The sequence below is a fragment of the Vipera ursinii genome, assembly GCF_947247035.1.
Source record: "Vipera ursinii genome assembly, chromosome: 1".
NCBI classification, from domain to species: domain Eukaryota; kingdom Metazoa; phylum Chordata; class Lepidosauria; order Squamata; family Viperidae; genus Vipera; species Vipera ursinii.
In genome coordinates this window covers 167,568,497-167,584,013 of record NC_139512.1, presented here as the reverse complement: position 1 = coordinate 167,584,013, position 15,517 = coordinate 167,568,497, and positions in this window count along the sequence as shown.

Genomic DNA, 15,517 nt, shown 5'->3' with positions numbered 1-15,517 from the left:
TCCTAGAATGTGAAGTGAAGTGGGCCTTAGAAAAGCTGAGCAACAACAAAGCTAGTGGAGGTGACAGTATTCCAGCTGAGCTATTCAAACTCTTAAAAGACGATGCAGTAAAAGTGCTACACTCAATTTGCCAGCATATTTGGAAAACTCAACAGTGGCCACAGGATTGGAAAAAATCAGTTTATATTCCTATTCCAAAGAAAGGCAGTTGCCAAAGAATGTTCAAACTATCGCACCATTGCACTTATTTCACATGCTAGTAAAGTTATGCTTAAAATCCTACAAGCTAGACTCCAGCAGTATGTGGATCGAGAACTACCAGAAGTACAGGCAGGATTTCAAAGAGGCAGAGGAACTAGAGATCAAATTGCCAACATACGCTGGATCATGGAGAAAACTAGGGAGTTCCAGAAAAACATCTACTTCTGCTTCATTGACTATGCTAAAGCATTTGATTGTGTGGATCACAACAAACTGTGGGAAGTTCTTAAAGAAATGGGTGTACCAGACCATCTTATTTGTCTCTTAAGAAACCTATATGCGGATCAAGAAGCAACAGTGAGAACTGAACATGGAACCACTGATTGGTTCAAAATTGGGAAAGGAGTCCGGCAAGGCTGTACACTGTCGCCCTGCCAGTTTAACTTATATGCAGAGCACATCATAAGAAAGGCAGGGCTAGATGAATCAAAGATGAAATTAAGATTGCCAGGAGAAATATCAACAATGCAGATGATACCACTCTAATGGCAGAAAGTGAAGCAGAACTAAAGAGCCTCTTGTTGCGGGTGAAGAAGGAGAGTGCAAAAGTTGGCTTGAACCTTAACATTAAGAAAACCAAGATCATGGCTTCTGCTTCCGGACTTTTGGTGCTCCCAGATGTGTGAGGGAACCACTCCTCATGTCACCTGGATTTCTTCATGGGGGGGCTTTAAAGGGGTCGAAAGTTGCCTTGGAGGGGCAATGAGCGGGGGAGAGATCTCTCCAGTCAGTGGTAGAAGGGCAGCGGCCATCCCATTGGCTTGGAGCTACTCTTCAAACCAAAGAAGAAAGGATCGGCCACTCCCATGGCCCATCATTTAGGCATTTCCTGCCGAAGCCAAAAGCACAACAAAGCACTTGAAAGCACGAAAACTGGGTAAGAATTGCCTTCTTGTTTTCCTAATTGTCTACTTTCCCTGCCAAAAGCTTCTCAAATTTGCTTCCCCCTGCGAGGAGAGAGGGAAGGGATTTTTTTCTCCCACCCTCCTTAAGAGCGGCCTTTGTCTACATTGGGAGACAAAAGAAAAAGCCTTGTATTAAATTATACTGATTTATTGGATTTACTGCCTTTCTACTTTTGGCCCAAAGTTCCTATATTTACAGAAATGGACTATTCTACTTATTAGTCTAAAAAAGGGGACAAAAAAAGAAAAAGATACTGTCTGAAAAGGTTTTGAAGTACTCTGGAAATATCTAGTGAATACTATTGGCAAACAAGCTTGCTTACATTTTGGACTGACCTTGGCATTAAGATAAAAACCTGAAACAGCTGGAGAAGAATTTGGCTTAGACTTGTGGACGTGGACTCTTGCTGATTTTTGTTTGAAAAATAGCCTCCACCAAGGACTATTTATAATTATTACAAAATGGAGAAGGATCACCCACAAACCTCACTTGACTATAACCTTATACTTGAAACAATCTACAGACTCACTGAGATGTCTATCTCCAGATTTAATAATTTACATGCCAACTTTAAGTCACAAATTGAAACCCAGACTGCAACTAAAGAATTTACAGTTCATAATATAACAAAACTGGAAGATATTACTATTGAGACAGGGGAATATAAGCAACAACTATCCAAACAACCAACAACTTTAAAAGTACAAGGAACTACTACTATGGCAAATAACCTTAAGGACCAACAACATACTATGGGAAAACTTAATGTGCAAGATAGTGATGCTAACATAGAGGATGTGGAAGATCAACAAAGACAGTTTTGTGAAAGCCTGGATAGCCAAGTATTAATTACAAAACTGGATAAGACTTTCTATCTAAAGCAGATGAATCCAGACAGAAGAGGAATCCAGACTGAAGTTTTTAGAGCAAATACAGAGACTAGAACTAACAGGGCAACAACATAATAATTACAAATGGTTTGGGTTTTGATAGACCACTGATGGCTAAACGGCCTCCTTCGATTCAAATAATATGTATTGGAGCGAAGGGAGACCTATCTGGCAATTCAAAGGCCTTGGTCTGGAAACCTGATTGGCAAAAAAAGCCAGAGTTAGATTTAAAAAATGTGTTCTTAGGGAATCATTAAAGGTTATCCTTTTAATAATCAGTGACCTATCAGGATCTAAAATAGAAAATGTTTATGAGATATAACTAGAATGTGTTTATGTATCTATTAGGCTTATTTTAGACATTATAATTTGTGCACTGACATAATGGAAATCTGGTTGTGTATAAATAGTTGTAGATTGATAAACATAGGCCGTGGTCCTGTCAGTAACATGTGATGTATTAGGATGTGAAACAGACAATGTTTATTAGGTAGAACATAGCTACTCAGCCACTGTGTACATGTTAGATGCTATAGTTTTTGCTGTAATGAAATAAGGGAAATTTGGGTTGTGAATATTATTTGGGATGTTAAAGGCTAAATTTGAATAATACAATTAAAATTAAAATTAGGTAAACTTTAATAACAGGACATAGATATATCTCAAAGAAATTGAACTGACAAATTTTTCAACTGACCATACTATTTCTAGAAATTTATCAGTTTAAACTGGTTGTATGAAATGTTAAGGAAAATTGAGAAGGATGTTTTGATAATGTAACCTGAATTATGTACTGAAAACTCTGTTACTGAATCTCTGATTACTCAGTCATCATGATGCTTTCTAAATATGTAAATTTTAACTGAAAAACCAATAAAACCTGTTTAAAAAAAAGTAAAGAAAACCAAGTTCATGGCATCCAGCCCTCTCAATTCCTGGCAAATAGATGGGGAAGAAATGGAGGTAGTGACAGATTTGATTTTCCTGGGCTCCAGGATCACCGCAGACGGGGACTGTAGCCAAGAAATTAAAAGACACTTGCTGGAAAGGAAAGCCATGGCAAATCTAGACAGCACAATAAAAAGCAGAGACATTACCCTGTCAACAAAAGTGCGTATAGTCAAGGCTATGGTCTTCCCAGTTGCGATGTATGGCTGTGAAAGTTGGACCATAAGAAAGGCTGAGTGCCAAAGAATTGAAGGCTTTGAACTATGGTGCTGGAGAAGACTCCTGTGAGTCCCTTGGACTGCAAGGCGATCAAACCGGTCAGTCCTAGAGGACATCAACCCTGACTGCTCTTTAGAAGGCCAGATCCTGAAGCTAAAACTCAAATACTTTGGCCAACTAATGAGAAGGAAGGTCTCACTGGAGAAGAGCCTAATGCTGGGAAAGGTTGAGGGCAAGAGAAGGAGGGGACGACAGAGAATGAAGTGGCTGGATGGAGTCACTGAAGCAGTAGGCATGAGCTTAAATGAACTCCAGAAGATGGTAAAGGACAGGAAGGCCTGGAGGAACGTTGTCCATGGGGTCACAATGGGTCGGACAAGACTTCACAACTAATAACAAATTATTATTATTATTATTATTATTATTATTATTATTATTATTATTATTATTATTATTATTATTATTATTATTATTATTATTATTAAACTTTTATTCATAAAACATGAAACTCAGTCAACTGAACACTCAAATTGACTGGCATTAATGGTTGACACAGGTTGCTGCCAGTATCCTAGGTATCAACCTAGGATACTTACATTTTCCTTAAAATGTAAGATGTTCCGAGTAGCGCAGTTTTTTGTAGCTTTGCTGGAGTTATTGCAGGAAGCTGCAAATTCTTGGTGTATTTTGTAAAGTTTTTGGACATAGTTCCCAGTGCCCCAATGACAATGGGTATCACTGTTACGTGTTTCATCCATAATCGCGCAGTTTCAATGGCCAGGTTGCAATATTTCGTAATTTTTTCCAGTTCTTTTTCTTCAACTCTGGCATCTCCTGGTACTGCAATATCAATCAGCTGTACGCTTTGCTTCTCTTCAACTGTGATATCTGGCATGTTGTGTTCCAAATGGCGATCTGTCTGTATTCAGAAGTCCCACAAGATCCTCACCCTCTCATTCTCAACAACTTTTTCCACCCTATGTTCCCACGACTTTTCGGACACAGGCTTGTCGTATTTTTTAAACAATGCCCAGTGGATTAGTTTAGCAACTCGGTCATGTCTAGTTTTGTAATCAGTTTGCGCGATTTTGCTGCACTCACATATTAAATGTGAAACAGTTTCAGCTTTGTTGTTGCAAAGTCGGCAATTTGGATTGTCAGTAGATTTTTGTATCTTTGCTTTCATGGCATTAGTTTGTAGTGCTTGTTCTTGAGCAGCCAGTATTAAGCCTTCTGTCTCTTTCAGCCATGCCCATGTCAAGTCATTATCACATTTTCCTTCAATGTTTTTCAAATGTTGTCTATGCAAAGCTTTGGTTTTCCAGCTATTTAATCTTATTATCCAGCAATTTTTCCTTATATTCTGCCTTTGTTTCTGTTATTTTGATAATGCTCTCTGTTTTCACAGCCTGCAGCAATTTTTCTGTACTTTGATTCACATAGTCATTCAAACTCCATTTTTCTTCTTCTACAGTTTGGTGGATTTGCAGTAGCCCTCTGTCCCCTATTCTTCTTGGCAGGTACAATCTGTCAGTGTCACTTCATGGATGTAGAGCATGGTGCATGTTCAAAGGTTTACGCATTTTCCTGTCTAGGTGTTCCAATTTGGCCAATGTCCAATTGATAATTCCAGCTGGGTAGTGTATCACTGGGACTGCCCATGTATTAATGGCTTTAATTAGATTTCCACCGTTCAGCTTTGATTTTAGTATTTTGCAGACTCTTCTGATGTATTCCTTTTGTGTTGACTCTTTGACTTTTCCATTCAAGATGTTATCTGTTCCAATATGCCTAGGTATTTGTAACCATCATCCTTTGCTAGTGCTTTCATAATACTTCCATTTCCCAGTTCTATTCCTTCTATTTTTCCCATTTTTCCTTGTTGCATGGATAATATAGCACATTTTCCAAGTCCAAAGTCCATTCTGATGCTGCTGCTAAACAGTTGAACTGCGTTGAGTATTGATTCAAGTTCGGTGTGGCTTTTCACATACAGTTTTAAGTCATCCATGTATAGTAGATGGCTTATCTTGCCATGCTTTCTTGAGATGTGGTATCCCAGTTTTGTGTTTCGTAATATTATTCTCAATGGAATTAATACGATGTTGAACAGTAGTGGTGAAAGTGAGTCCCCTTGGAAGATTCCTCGTCTGATGTTGATTTTACCAATGTTCTCCCCATTTGCTGTTAGAACTGTTTTCCATTTTTGCATATTGGCTTTCAAAAATGTACAGATGTTTTTGCTGATTCCAAAGTTTTCCAAACATGCATTAATCCAACTGTGGGGTAATGAGTCAAATGCTTTCTTGTAATCAATCCACACCAAATTTAGATTTGTTTTTCATTGTTTTGCATTTTTAAGTACCATTTTGTCAATGAGCAGTTGATCTTTTGTTCCTCTTGATTTTTTTTTATAATTTCCTTTTTGTTCTGCTGGACACAAATTGTTTTTCATCAGATGATTGAATACTGAATTTGCCAGTATTGTAAAAAGTTTGACTATTGTTGGCAGACAAGTAATTGGGCAGTAGTTGCTTGGTTCTGTGCTCTTTTCAGGGTCTTTCATTATCAAGTATGTTCGACCAGCTGTTAACCATTCTTCACTTGTGGCATTTTGAAGCGTTTCATCAAACTGAGTGGCCATGCGGTGATGGAGGCTGGTGAGGTGTTTCAACCAGTATCCATGTAGCTCGTCCAGGCCAGGTGCACTCCAGTTCTTGACCTTCTTTACTTGTTTTACAACCATATCAGTGGTTATTACAATATTCTCCATTTTGTTTTGTGCTGCTTGTTTTTGGATATCTTTGATCCAGGAGGCAGTTTTATTGTGTTCCACTGGGTTTTTCCACAGTTCTTTCCAAAAGTTTAAGGTTTTTTCTTTACATGGTAGAACAGTAGTTTGGACTTTATTTTCATCATGTGACCGATAGAAGAGGTGCTGGTTTCTTCTGAACTGGACATTTTCACGATATTGTTTTATTCATCCTTCATATCTTTCAATTTTCTTTGCTGTTGCTATTACACGCTGTTTTAGGTTTTCCATGATTTCTGTTATTGTTTTTTCCTCCAGGTTATATTTTTTGTATAAACTATTTTTCAGCTTTTCGTTCTTTAGTTTTCCTTCTTTCAAGTATTTCAATTTGCCGACATCTCCTCGTAGTTTTTTTTTATTTTCAAGTCGAATTTTCCACTTTGGTGTTCCAGTGGGTTTCTTTTTTGGCATTTTATAACCCAATTCTGCAGTTATAACAGCGGCTGTACTGTACATTAGTTGGTTTGTTTCATACAGTGTGCTGGATGGGATGGAAATTAAAATGGTGTTCACAGCATTTAGTAGATCTTTCACTCATTTGCTATGCACTTCACAGATGGCAGGCAGTCTTTTTCTTTCTGTGTTTACTTTGATGTTGTTTTCAATCTTTTCTTTCAGCATTTTTGCTAGATTACTTAGCTCTACACTTTCGAGTTGTTGCACAGGGGAATCTTCATCCTGTGTGGTGGCTTCTTCCGCTGGTGGGTCAGTTTGTTGGTCAGTTTGTTCAGGTATTGGAACAATTTCTTCAGCCTATTCATCATCATTGCTTCTTGTTTTCCTTTTAGCCAATGTTCCGAGATGTTGAATTTCCACATCTGTAAAAACTATTACGGATGATGAAACGTCTTTGATCCATTAATCGTTGTTCGGTTACATCACTTTCCAGATGCTTTTCCTTCCACAGTTGCATCATTCCTTTTTGAAATCCCCTGGCTGTTGGTTCTGCCTGGTAGTAGCATTGGATGATTTCTCAATTTTCTTTGGTTGTCCAGGTTTTGCACTTTTGTTCTAGTCACTGCTGGTTCCCCAGCAGTAGCAACTGAGCCCTGTGGCCCATTTTTTGACAGATGTTCAGGAGCCATAGCATCTGACGCGGTCCTTGTTGACCCAGGTGATGACCGATCTGGTATGGATTTTTTTTTAATTTCTTCTCATCATTGGTGATGGGAGGTGCCTGGGTTGGTTCACAGTGGCTAAGCCACTACCAATCAGAAGACCGGTAATCCCATAACCATAGGGATCGCACCCAATAGCTGTCCAGGCCCAGCCAAGGGTTATTATTATTATTATTATCAGTAGTAGTAGTATTAATATTATTATTGTTAATATTATTATTAAGTACTCTTGTGCTGCTCCCAGAAAGACAGTAATATAGCTTTGTGTTTCAGGACCAAGTAATACTTTTGTTCCATTCACCAACTTGTTCTTTCCATGAAATAATAGAACTGCCTTTAAACAGACAATGAAAGCTAAAGTCATAAGATTTCTTCGAGAGATGGGAATTTTAATCTGATGATTTCTCTGATATTATTAATTGAGTTCTTTGTGATTGAAGTATATGTCACAGATTCTCTGCAGAGAGAGTTAATTGGCTGGACATAGAGTTTTGATTAGCTAGACTGAGAAACCTGACATTATTCTAGCCACAGTTTCTCTTCAGGTCCAGAACATCTAACCATGATTTCCAACATTGTTTTTGAAAACAGTAATTATTGGATTTCATTCATCTCAAAAATCTAATGCTCCTTTCCTTTTTAAAAACTCTCCTCCCTCCCTCCTTTACATAAAACCCATTCATTGTTTTGATTAATTTCCACTGTCAAAGTTATTTGTTTCCTGTAATTAATCTTAAAAGCCATGCCTGTGCAAATGATGTTTGTCCTCCTGATGAAATATTCTCTTATCTTTTATCTGATTCACATAAGGAGCTCATCTTACTTCATGTATTGCTATGATATTAACAAGCAATTTTGGGAGATGAAAAAGCTAAGTGTATCTAAACAGTCATCAGAACTAAAGGCATAAAGGAATCCTGATGTTCTAAATGGGAATATATTTTGGATGTGTATTTTTTGCATGGCAGATTATAGGTAGGGGAGAAGAACAAGACTGTAACTCTGACCATACTATCTGTCCAGAATTGCTGCAAACTACAATAGTAAATGTTATGTAGACAGAGATGAACCGTGACCTGCAGATTTTCCAATGATCAGACCCTGTTATATTTTATTTATTTTATTTATTTAAAACATTTATATGGCTGCCCACCTTATACCAAACTCTGGGCAAATCCCAATCAAAAACTAAAATAACATAAAGCTATATTAAAACCATAAACATTAAAAAAATAAAACCTGGCACCTAGTCAAGCTTCTGATGTAGACTCACCTTATTCAGCCCTAATAAGCAGGCATATACATAGAATGAAGACTATTACTAAGCACATTGGTTTGTGCTTAAAAATTGTAAGCCGCCCTGAGTCTTCGGAGAAGGGCGGGATATAAATGGGATTTTTAAAAAAGGGATTATTCTATCCTACTAGCACTTGAGGGAAAAGCCATCTTTTCAGTGCTTTTCAGAAGACTAGGAGGGTAGAGGTCTAGCAGTCTTCCAGAGGAAGAGTTTTCCATAAGGCAGGACTGCCACAGAAAATTATAATACATAGGCTTTATGTATAAAATCAGGAATTGCCCAAAATGCAATTCAATAGACTAGAATTAAAATTTTGATATTTAGGTAATGAAATTCTATTATTAATTTCCTAAGATATACTGCACAGGGCTATATATGAAATAGACCCTTGTGTTATTGTTGAGAAGTTTTTTTATTTGAAATTTCAGCATGAATATTCTTGGTCAGCAGCTCAAAATGAGTGGGTTCTTGGATGGAAATGTGATAATTTTGTGTAGCTTTAAAAAAAATAAAAAATCAACAGAATTGAGTCAGTAGAGGCATTACATACAAAACTGCCTTGTTTAAAAAGGGGCTGATTAGTTGATAGCTCTGGTGCTTTCAACTGAAATACTAGTAATTTAGTAGCAATATTATTTGTGTCTATAACTAAGCCCACTATAGATAGTAGATAGACAGACAGATGATTGACTGATGATGATGATGATGATGCAAATGATGATGATGATAGATGTGAGTTGAGAGATTCAGAGCAGCAGATTGAATTTTATGTTAAAAAAGAATAAAATACATGAAATAGAAAATGTAATATCATGCTCTAAGTATGCTAGCTAATGTTTCATTTTCTATTGCTTACTGAGATAATATCCTTATTTAACTTTTGTGGGGGTTTGTTAATGAAAGAGCCCATTTTAGCAGAAAAAAATGTCATATTTGTACAATGTTTCTAAAAATTTAGTTATGTTTTAGCAGGCAACAATTATTTCTCTCTGTTCTCAAAACTGTTTAATGCTAATCTAGTGGTATATTCTTGCTGTATAAAAGTAATATTGTAAATCTAATTTCTGACTTTATTATTTTATAAGTAAATCAAGGCACGAAATATACATTATATTCCTTCCTTCCTCTTTCCCCACAACCACAACCCTGTGAGGTGAATTGGACCGAGAGAGAGTGACTGGCCCAGAGTCACCCAGCCAGATTTCATGCCTAAGGCAGGACAAGAATTCAGTTTCCCGGTTTCTAGGCCAGAACTTTAACCACTACAGTACATTAAACTACAGCAGGGGTCTTCAAACGTGGCCCTTTTATGACTTGTGGATTTCAATCCCCAGAATTCCTCAGCCAGGCATGCTGGCTGAGGAATTCTGGGCGTTGAAATCCACAAGTCAAAGACCCCTGAACTACAGTAAGAAACAACAGGAGGGAGCAAAATATTATGTATTTTATATATAAAGAAGTATGAATATCATATATATTCCTAGCGCGTCTTCTTTCTTTAAAAAGAAACACATTTCGTTTGAATCTAATTCCCATGGGTTAATCTACTCAATAAAGTGCCTTACAAAGGATGGTTTCTAATCTGATGTCAAGTATTTAGACTTATACTTTGAACTATATAACTGGAAACAATTGTCATTATTAAAGGTCAGCCAGATTGCTACTGAAATTCTACCTTTAGGTTTTTCTTATCTAATGTGTAAACATTGTTACCATCAGTCTTCTGGCAGCCTCTGGAATATTGATTTTCCTAGCGTCCAAAATTTCTGAAAAACTTATTGTTGTTTTTAAGCTATTCATAAAGTATGAGTGGAGATGGATAGATTAGGATGTGTGTATTATATTGTATCAATAAAATGCCATGTGGCTATATGGGTAACACTACTGGGTCAAGGGCATCTCCTGAGTTCTCTCTTTGATCATGAATATACGTGAGGTCATGGGACATCTCAGGTAAATGTCTACGGAGATTCTCAGTCATCATTGCAGACTACAGGAACCATTTGCACTTCAGTTTGAGATTCAGAAAGCACAGACTCATCCCCAACAGCCTATGCCTGTCTTCAACAGTGAAGGGACATAGGACAGAAAACATCCTGCAGCCAAGAAAGCTCCACACACCTTTGCACTGCTCAGGTGTCCCTGAGGACACAGGCAAACCTCCAGGTGGCCTCAATAACTCCTTTAAAAAATGCAAATGACCAGCTGTCTTCAAGGAGTATAAATCCTTCCATTCTACATCATCCAGTCAGAGCTGAAGAAGCTTCTTGGATGAGAAGCGAAACATTTTCAAAGAAAAACAAAAAATCCAGTTGCCTCCTGAAAAAAGCACCTTTGGGACACCTCAGGTATTTTTAGCTTGGTTCTGAAGGACAAATGAGTCAATTAAAATAGCAACTCAATCTAAAAAGAGCTCTTGCATGCTTTGTATAAGCAAGCTGCTCTTACTAAATGGTCTCTGTTACATTTATTTAAACAATAACAAGTGCATTTGCATTCCACTTATTACCTTATCTACACACCGTTCTTCCAAACTGTTTTGAGAATATGCTTGGGTAAGGTTGGAGAAAAACACTTAGTGCTGTAATAAAATAACTTTAAATGGCTTAACAGTGTACCATGTTTTGCAACAAAAGACTGACTGCTATAAGTACTCTGAAATTTTGGATCTCTACCTCTTTCTGAATGGTAGATAATGTTTATTGCCACTGCTACAGTGATGTCAGACTGAGATAAGATATTTAAGTATTGCAGTATTGGGGGGGGGCTTTTTACATGCAAGATGGGACTTAAGAAATATTTTGCCTCTGAGCTGACCACTAGCCAAAAGATAGGGGGGAAAGAATGAGAAACCAAGGTTTTCCTTTGAGAGGAGAGTGCCAATGTTGTTAATAAGTAGGGAAGGAAAGATTGCCTTAAGCTATCTTTTCACACACCATCATAACTGATGTGGCCTACAGTGAAAAAGTGCAAACACAAATTTTGAAAATAACATATTCATTTCATAGATTTTTTTTGAGAATTAATGGTAATATGGGTGTGGGAAAAATACCCTTTTGGTGCAAGAGTAAGTTGCACAGTTAGAATAAAGAACAACAGAGTTGGAAGGGACTTGAAGGTCTGCTATTCCAATCTCCTGCTTCAGCGGGAGACCCCCATGCCAGCCTTTACAAATAGCTGTCCAATCTCTTCTTAAAAACTTCCATTTATGGAGCACCACAACCTCTGGAGCCGTTCCACTGATTAATAGTTCTCACTGTCAGGAAATTTTTTCTTAGTTCTTGTTGGATGTCTCTTTGATAAACCTCCATCTGTTATTTCTTGCCTTGCCCTTGGGTCCTTTGGAGAATAGACTGACCCCGCCCCCTCTTCTCTATGATAACTTCTCAAATATTAGAAAACTGCTATCATGTCACCCCTAGTGTTTCTCTTCATTAGATTAGATATATGTCAATTTTAAATTTGATGAGTTCCCCTTCTGTTCCCCTCATCTAGATCATTTATGAGGATGTTGAAGAGTTCTGGGCCTAACTCAGAACCTTGGGATACTTCACTGCACGCTTCTCTCCATGTAGATGTAGTTCCATTGAGGACTATATGTTGCGTGCAGTTGGTCAGCCAGTTACGAATCATCTGGTGCTGATGCTTTCTATCCCACAATTTTCTATTTTATCAAGAAGTAGAGTATGGTCTATTTTGTCAAGTGCCTTACTGAAGTCTAAGTAAACTTTGTCCACAGTATTTTCCTGATCCACAAACCTTCTCAATAAGGTTTGTCTGGCAGGATCTGTTTTTGACAAACAACTGTTTTGACAGTTGTTTGTGTGCATTTGTTTACTACATAAATACTCTTCTACATTAAGTGTAAATATTAAATCTTCTAGTCCAGAAGAGGGATGGACTAGAAGACCTCCAAGATCCCTTCCAGCTCTATTCTGATTGATTGATTGATTGATTGATTGATTAAATAACATACAATACCAAGTTACATGACTCAGCTCCCAAATTTCAGATATCTTTAGACGTCATTGCTTAAAGAGTGTCTTTAACATGATACTGATTTTTTTTCTCTTCTTCATGTTTAAGTTCTAAATCTCAAATAAGAAACTTAAAGTCTATTATTTAAACTTCCCATTGTGCCACATTAAAAACCTTTTCTATATTAATTCAAGAAAGCAATGAAGAGTTTCTGCAAGCTATTGACTTATGGAAGTTGCTCAATAGCTCCCAAAATAATTCTAGGAGCACAATGATTGACAATCATTTCAGGTCCTGCTAACAACTGTATAATGGTCCAGGAACTATTTTCACCCAATCCCCCCTCCCCCAAAAAGGTCACTCAAAATTTCACAATTCTGTACTGTCATGAGTCAAAAATCTCGTAGGAGCTGGCGATTTCACATGAATCTTTTAATTTTTTAAATTAATTTCTTAACTTTTAATTATATGAATTTGGGGGAAGTCTGGTCTACTGACAGTGTAATCTTACTTATATTAGCAAGCACACTTTGTGGCACCCTAAAATATGTTTACCAATTACCAGTGGCGTAGCGTGGGGGGTGCAGGGGGGGCCGGCCGCACCGGGCGCAACATCTGGGGGGGCGCGCTCGCACTCGCAGCTCTCTGCCCCTGCCTGGCTCACTCACTCTCTCTCACTGCAGTGCTGGCTGTGCGAATCCGATCCGAGCTGCCAGGTCGCTGCCCACTGTGGAGGGGGGGTGCCAGGCGTGCGGTGCAGTGCACGGGTTAGGGGGCGCAAATTACTTGCCTTGCCCTGGGTGCTGACAACCCACGCTACGCCACTACCAATTACAGGGACTATACGTAAGGCTTTAGCCTCAATTTCCAATTTCCTGGATTTCTGGAATGTGAACTTATATGATATAATCTCTGTTTTGTTTTTGTTTTAGCCCTGAATCTGATTTCTCACATTCATCCTCCACCCTCCCCCATTTGCATTATGAAAACTTACTAAGTTGGTTACCTCTTGTCGCTCAGTGACTAAACATAACTGGGGGAAAAATGCAGATGCCTTTCAGAGGGTTGTAATAAATGGATTGGTATAAAGGATATCCAGCAGTCACTCCCCGAAGACAGAACAGAAAAAAGGAGCATCATAAGCAATTTAGCAAAAGAAAGAGGGGAATGGTATGAAAATGTGGTTTGCTATTTCCAAGGAAAACAAACAGAGTCACGCTGTCTGAGATTAGGGGCAGATAAACATTAAAATGTAGTTGTCCAAAAAGATCATTTGATAAAATTGGTGCAAGCATGATTTAATTCTTTTGGAATAATTTGGTTCATGACAAACTATATTAATAATATAACATATAAAATAAAATAATTAACAGCGACATATTTATTCTAAGACCTTGATGCTGTTTTTCTGCATTTAGTTCTTCATTTCAGGGTGTGTTTGTCTTACAAATAGTCTTGTCCTATCTTTTAGATCAATGCATAAACAGACAATCCCTAAGTTAAGAACAAGTTCTACTCCTAACTTTTTTTTAAACTCAAATCTGGGTTTAAGTCAGAACTTGTACTTACAGATAGACTACCCATAATTAATAATGGTGGATGGTGCTGTTCTTTCTCAAGCCCATGAACAGCTAAAGCTGTACAATTCTTTCAGGAACCACTGAAAACTGCTGAAAATAAGCTGTATATTAAAAATGTGCAGCTTCAGCAGTTGCTAAAAGCATTGTGTGGCTTCAGCAGTGAGGCAACTCAACTAAGGACAATGCTGTCTGCCATTGTTAGTATTAGACAGCCTTTTCAAGTGTTTTCAGTGGCTCCCAAAAACATTGGGCAGCTTATACAGGGGCTGTCCTTCAGTTGGACATTCTTAACCTGCTGACTGCCTATTCATAATTCATAAGTAAAGGTAAAGGTTCCCCTGCACATGCGTGCTAGTCGTTTCCGACTCTAGGGACCGGTGCTCATCTCCGTTTCAAAGCCGAAGAGCCAGCGCTTGCCTGAGGACATCTCCGTGGTCATGTGGCCGGCATGACTAGACGCCAAAGGTGCACGGAATGCTGTTACCTTCCCACCAGAGTGGTCCCAATTTTTCTACTTGCATTTTTACGTGCTTTCGAACTGCTAGGTTGGCAGAAGCTGGGACGAGTAACAGGCGCCCACTCTGTTATGCAGCACTTGGGATTTGACCCACCAAACTGCTGACCTTCTGATCGACAAGCTCAGCGTCCTAAACCACTGAGCCACCGCGTCCCTTTCATAATTCATAGACTCACATAAAGAAGTTGCTATCTTCATTGCTCATTTCATTGGCAAAAGTGGATTTCATATATGAAAATGTCTTTTTTAACATGCCAAGGAGAAAAATATCTTGTTCTTGGTCTCTTGTACTAATCATGCTAACCCTGCTATGACATTAATTTTCTTCATATAATTGAAAATCCCAAAGAGAGACTATTGCTCTATCCATGATGAGTTCCTGTATAGCAGGGGTCCCCTAACCCTAGTCTGTGGACCGGTACCGGGCCGCGGCTTGCCAGCAACTAGTCTGCACAAACAAGCAAAGCCTCATCTGTGGGATGCAGGCAGCACACAAAACCACACACTCTCCGGTCCGTGAAAAAATCTTTCTGCATGGAACCGGTCCCTGGTGCCCAAAAGGTTGGGGACCTCTGGTGTATAGCATAGAACTGTGTTTCTCAACCTTGCTAACTTTAAGATGTATGGATTTCAACTCCCAGAATTCTCAGATTCCCATAATTCCCCAGTCATGTGTGAAGTCCACCCTTCTTAAAGATACCAAAATTGAGAAACACTGAGGTAGAATTTTGGTAACTGAAGGTTTTCAATTACATTGTAAGCTTACAATGTAATAGCCTTAATAGCCCAAAATATCCTTAATAGCCCAAAATATCCTCAATTCTTTCTCAGTACTAATGCTGATTGCATGTGACCTGAAGGGCCTACCATCTGTCACTGTATTGTCTTTCACTTTATACCTAACCATTATCTCTGTGGTTTTTCTTGGAAAAAATAGGTGACTGGGTTTCGCTGTGCTCTTTCATGCAGTATGGACTGATGCCTTTCCCAT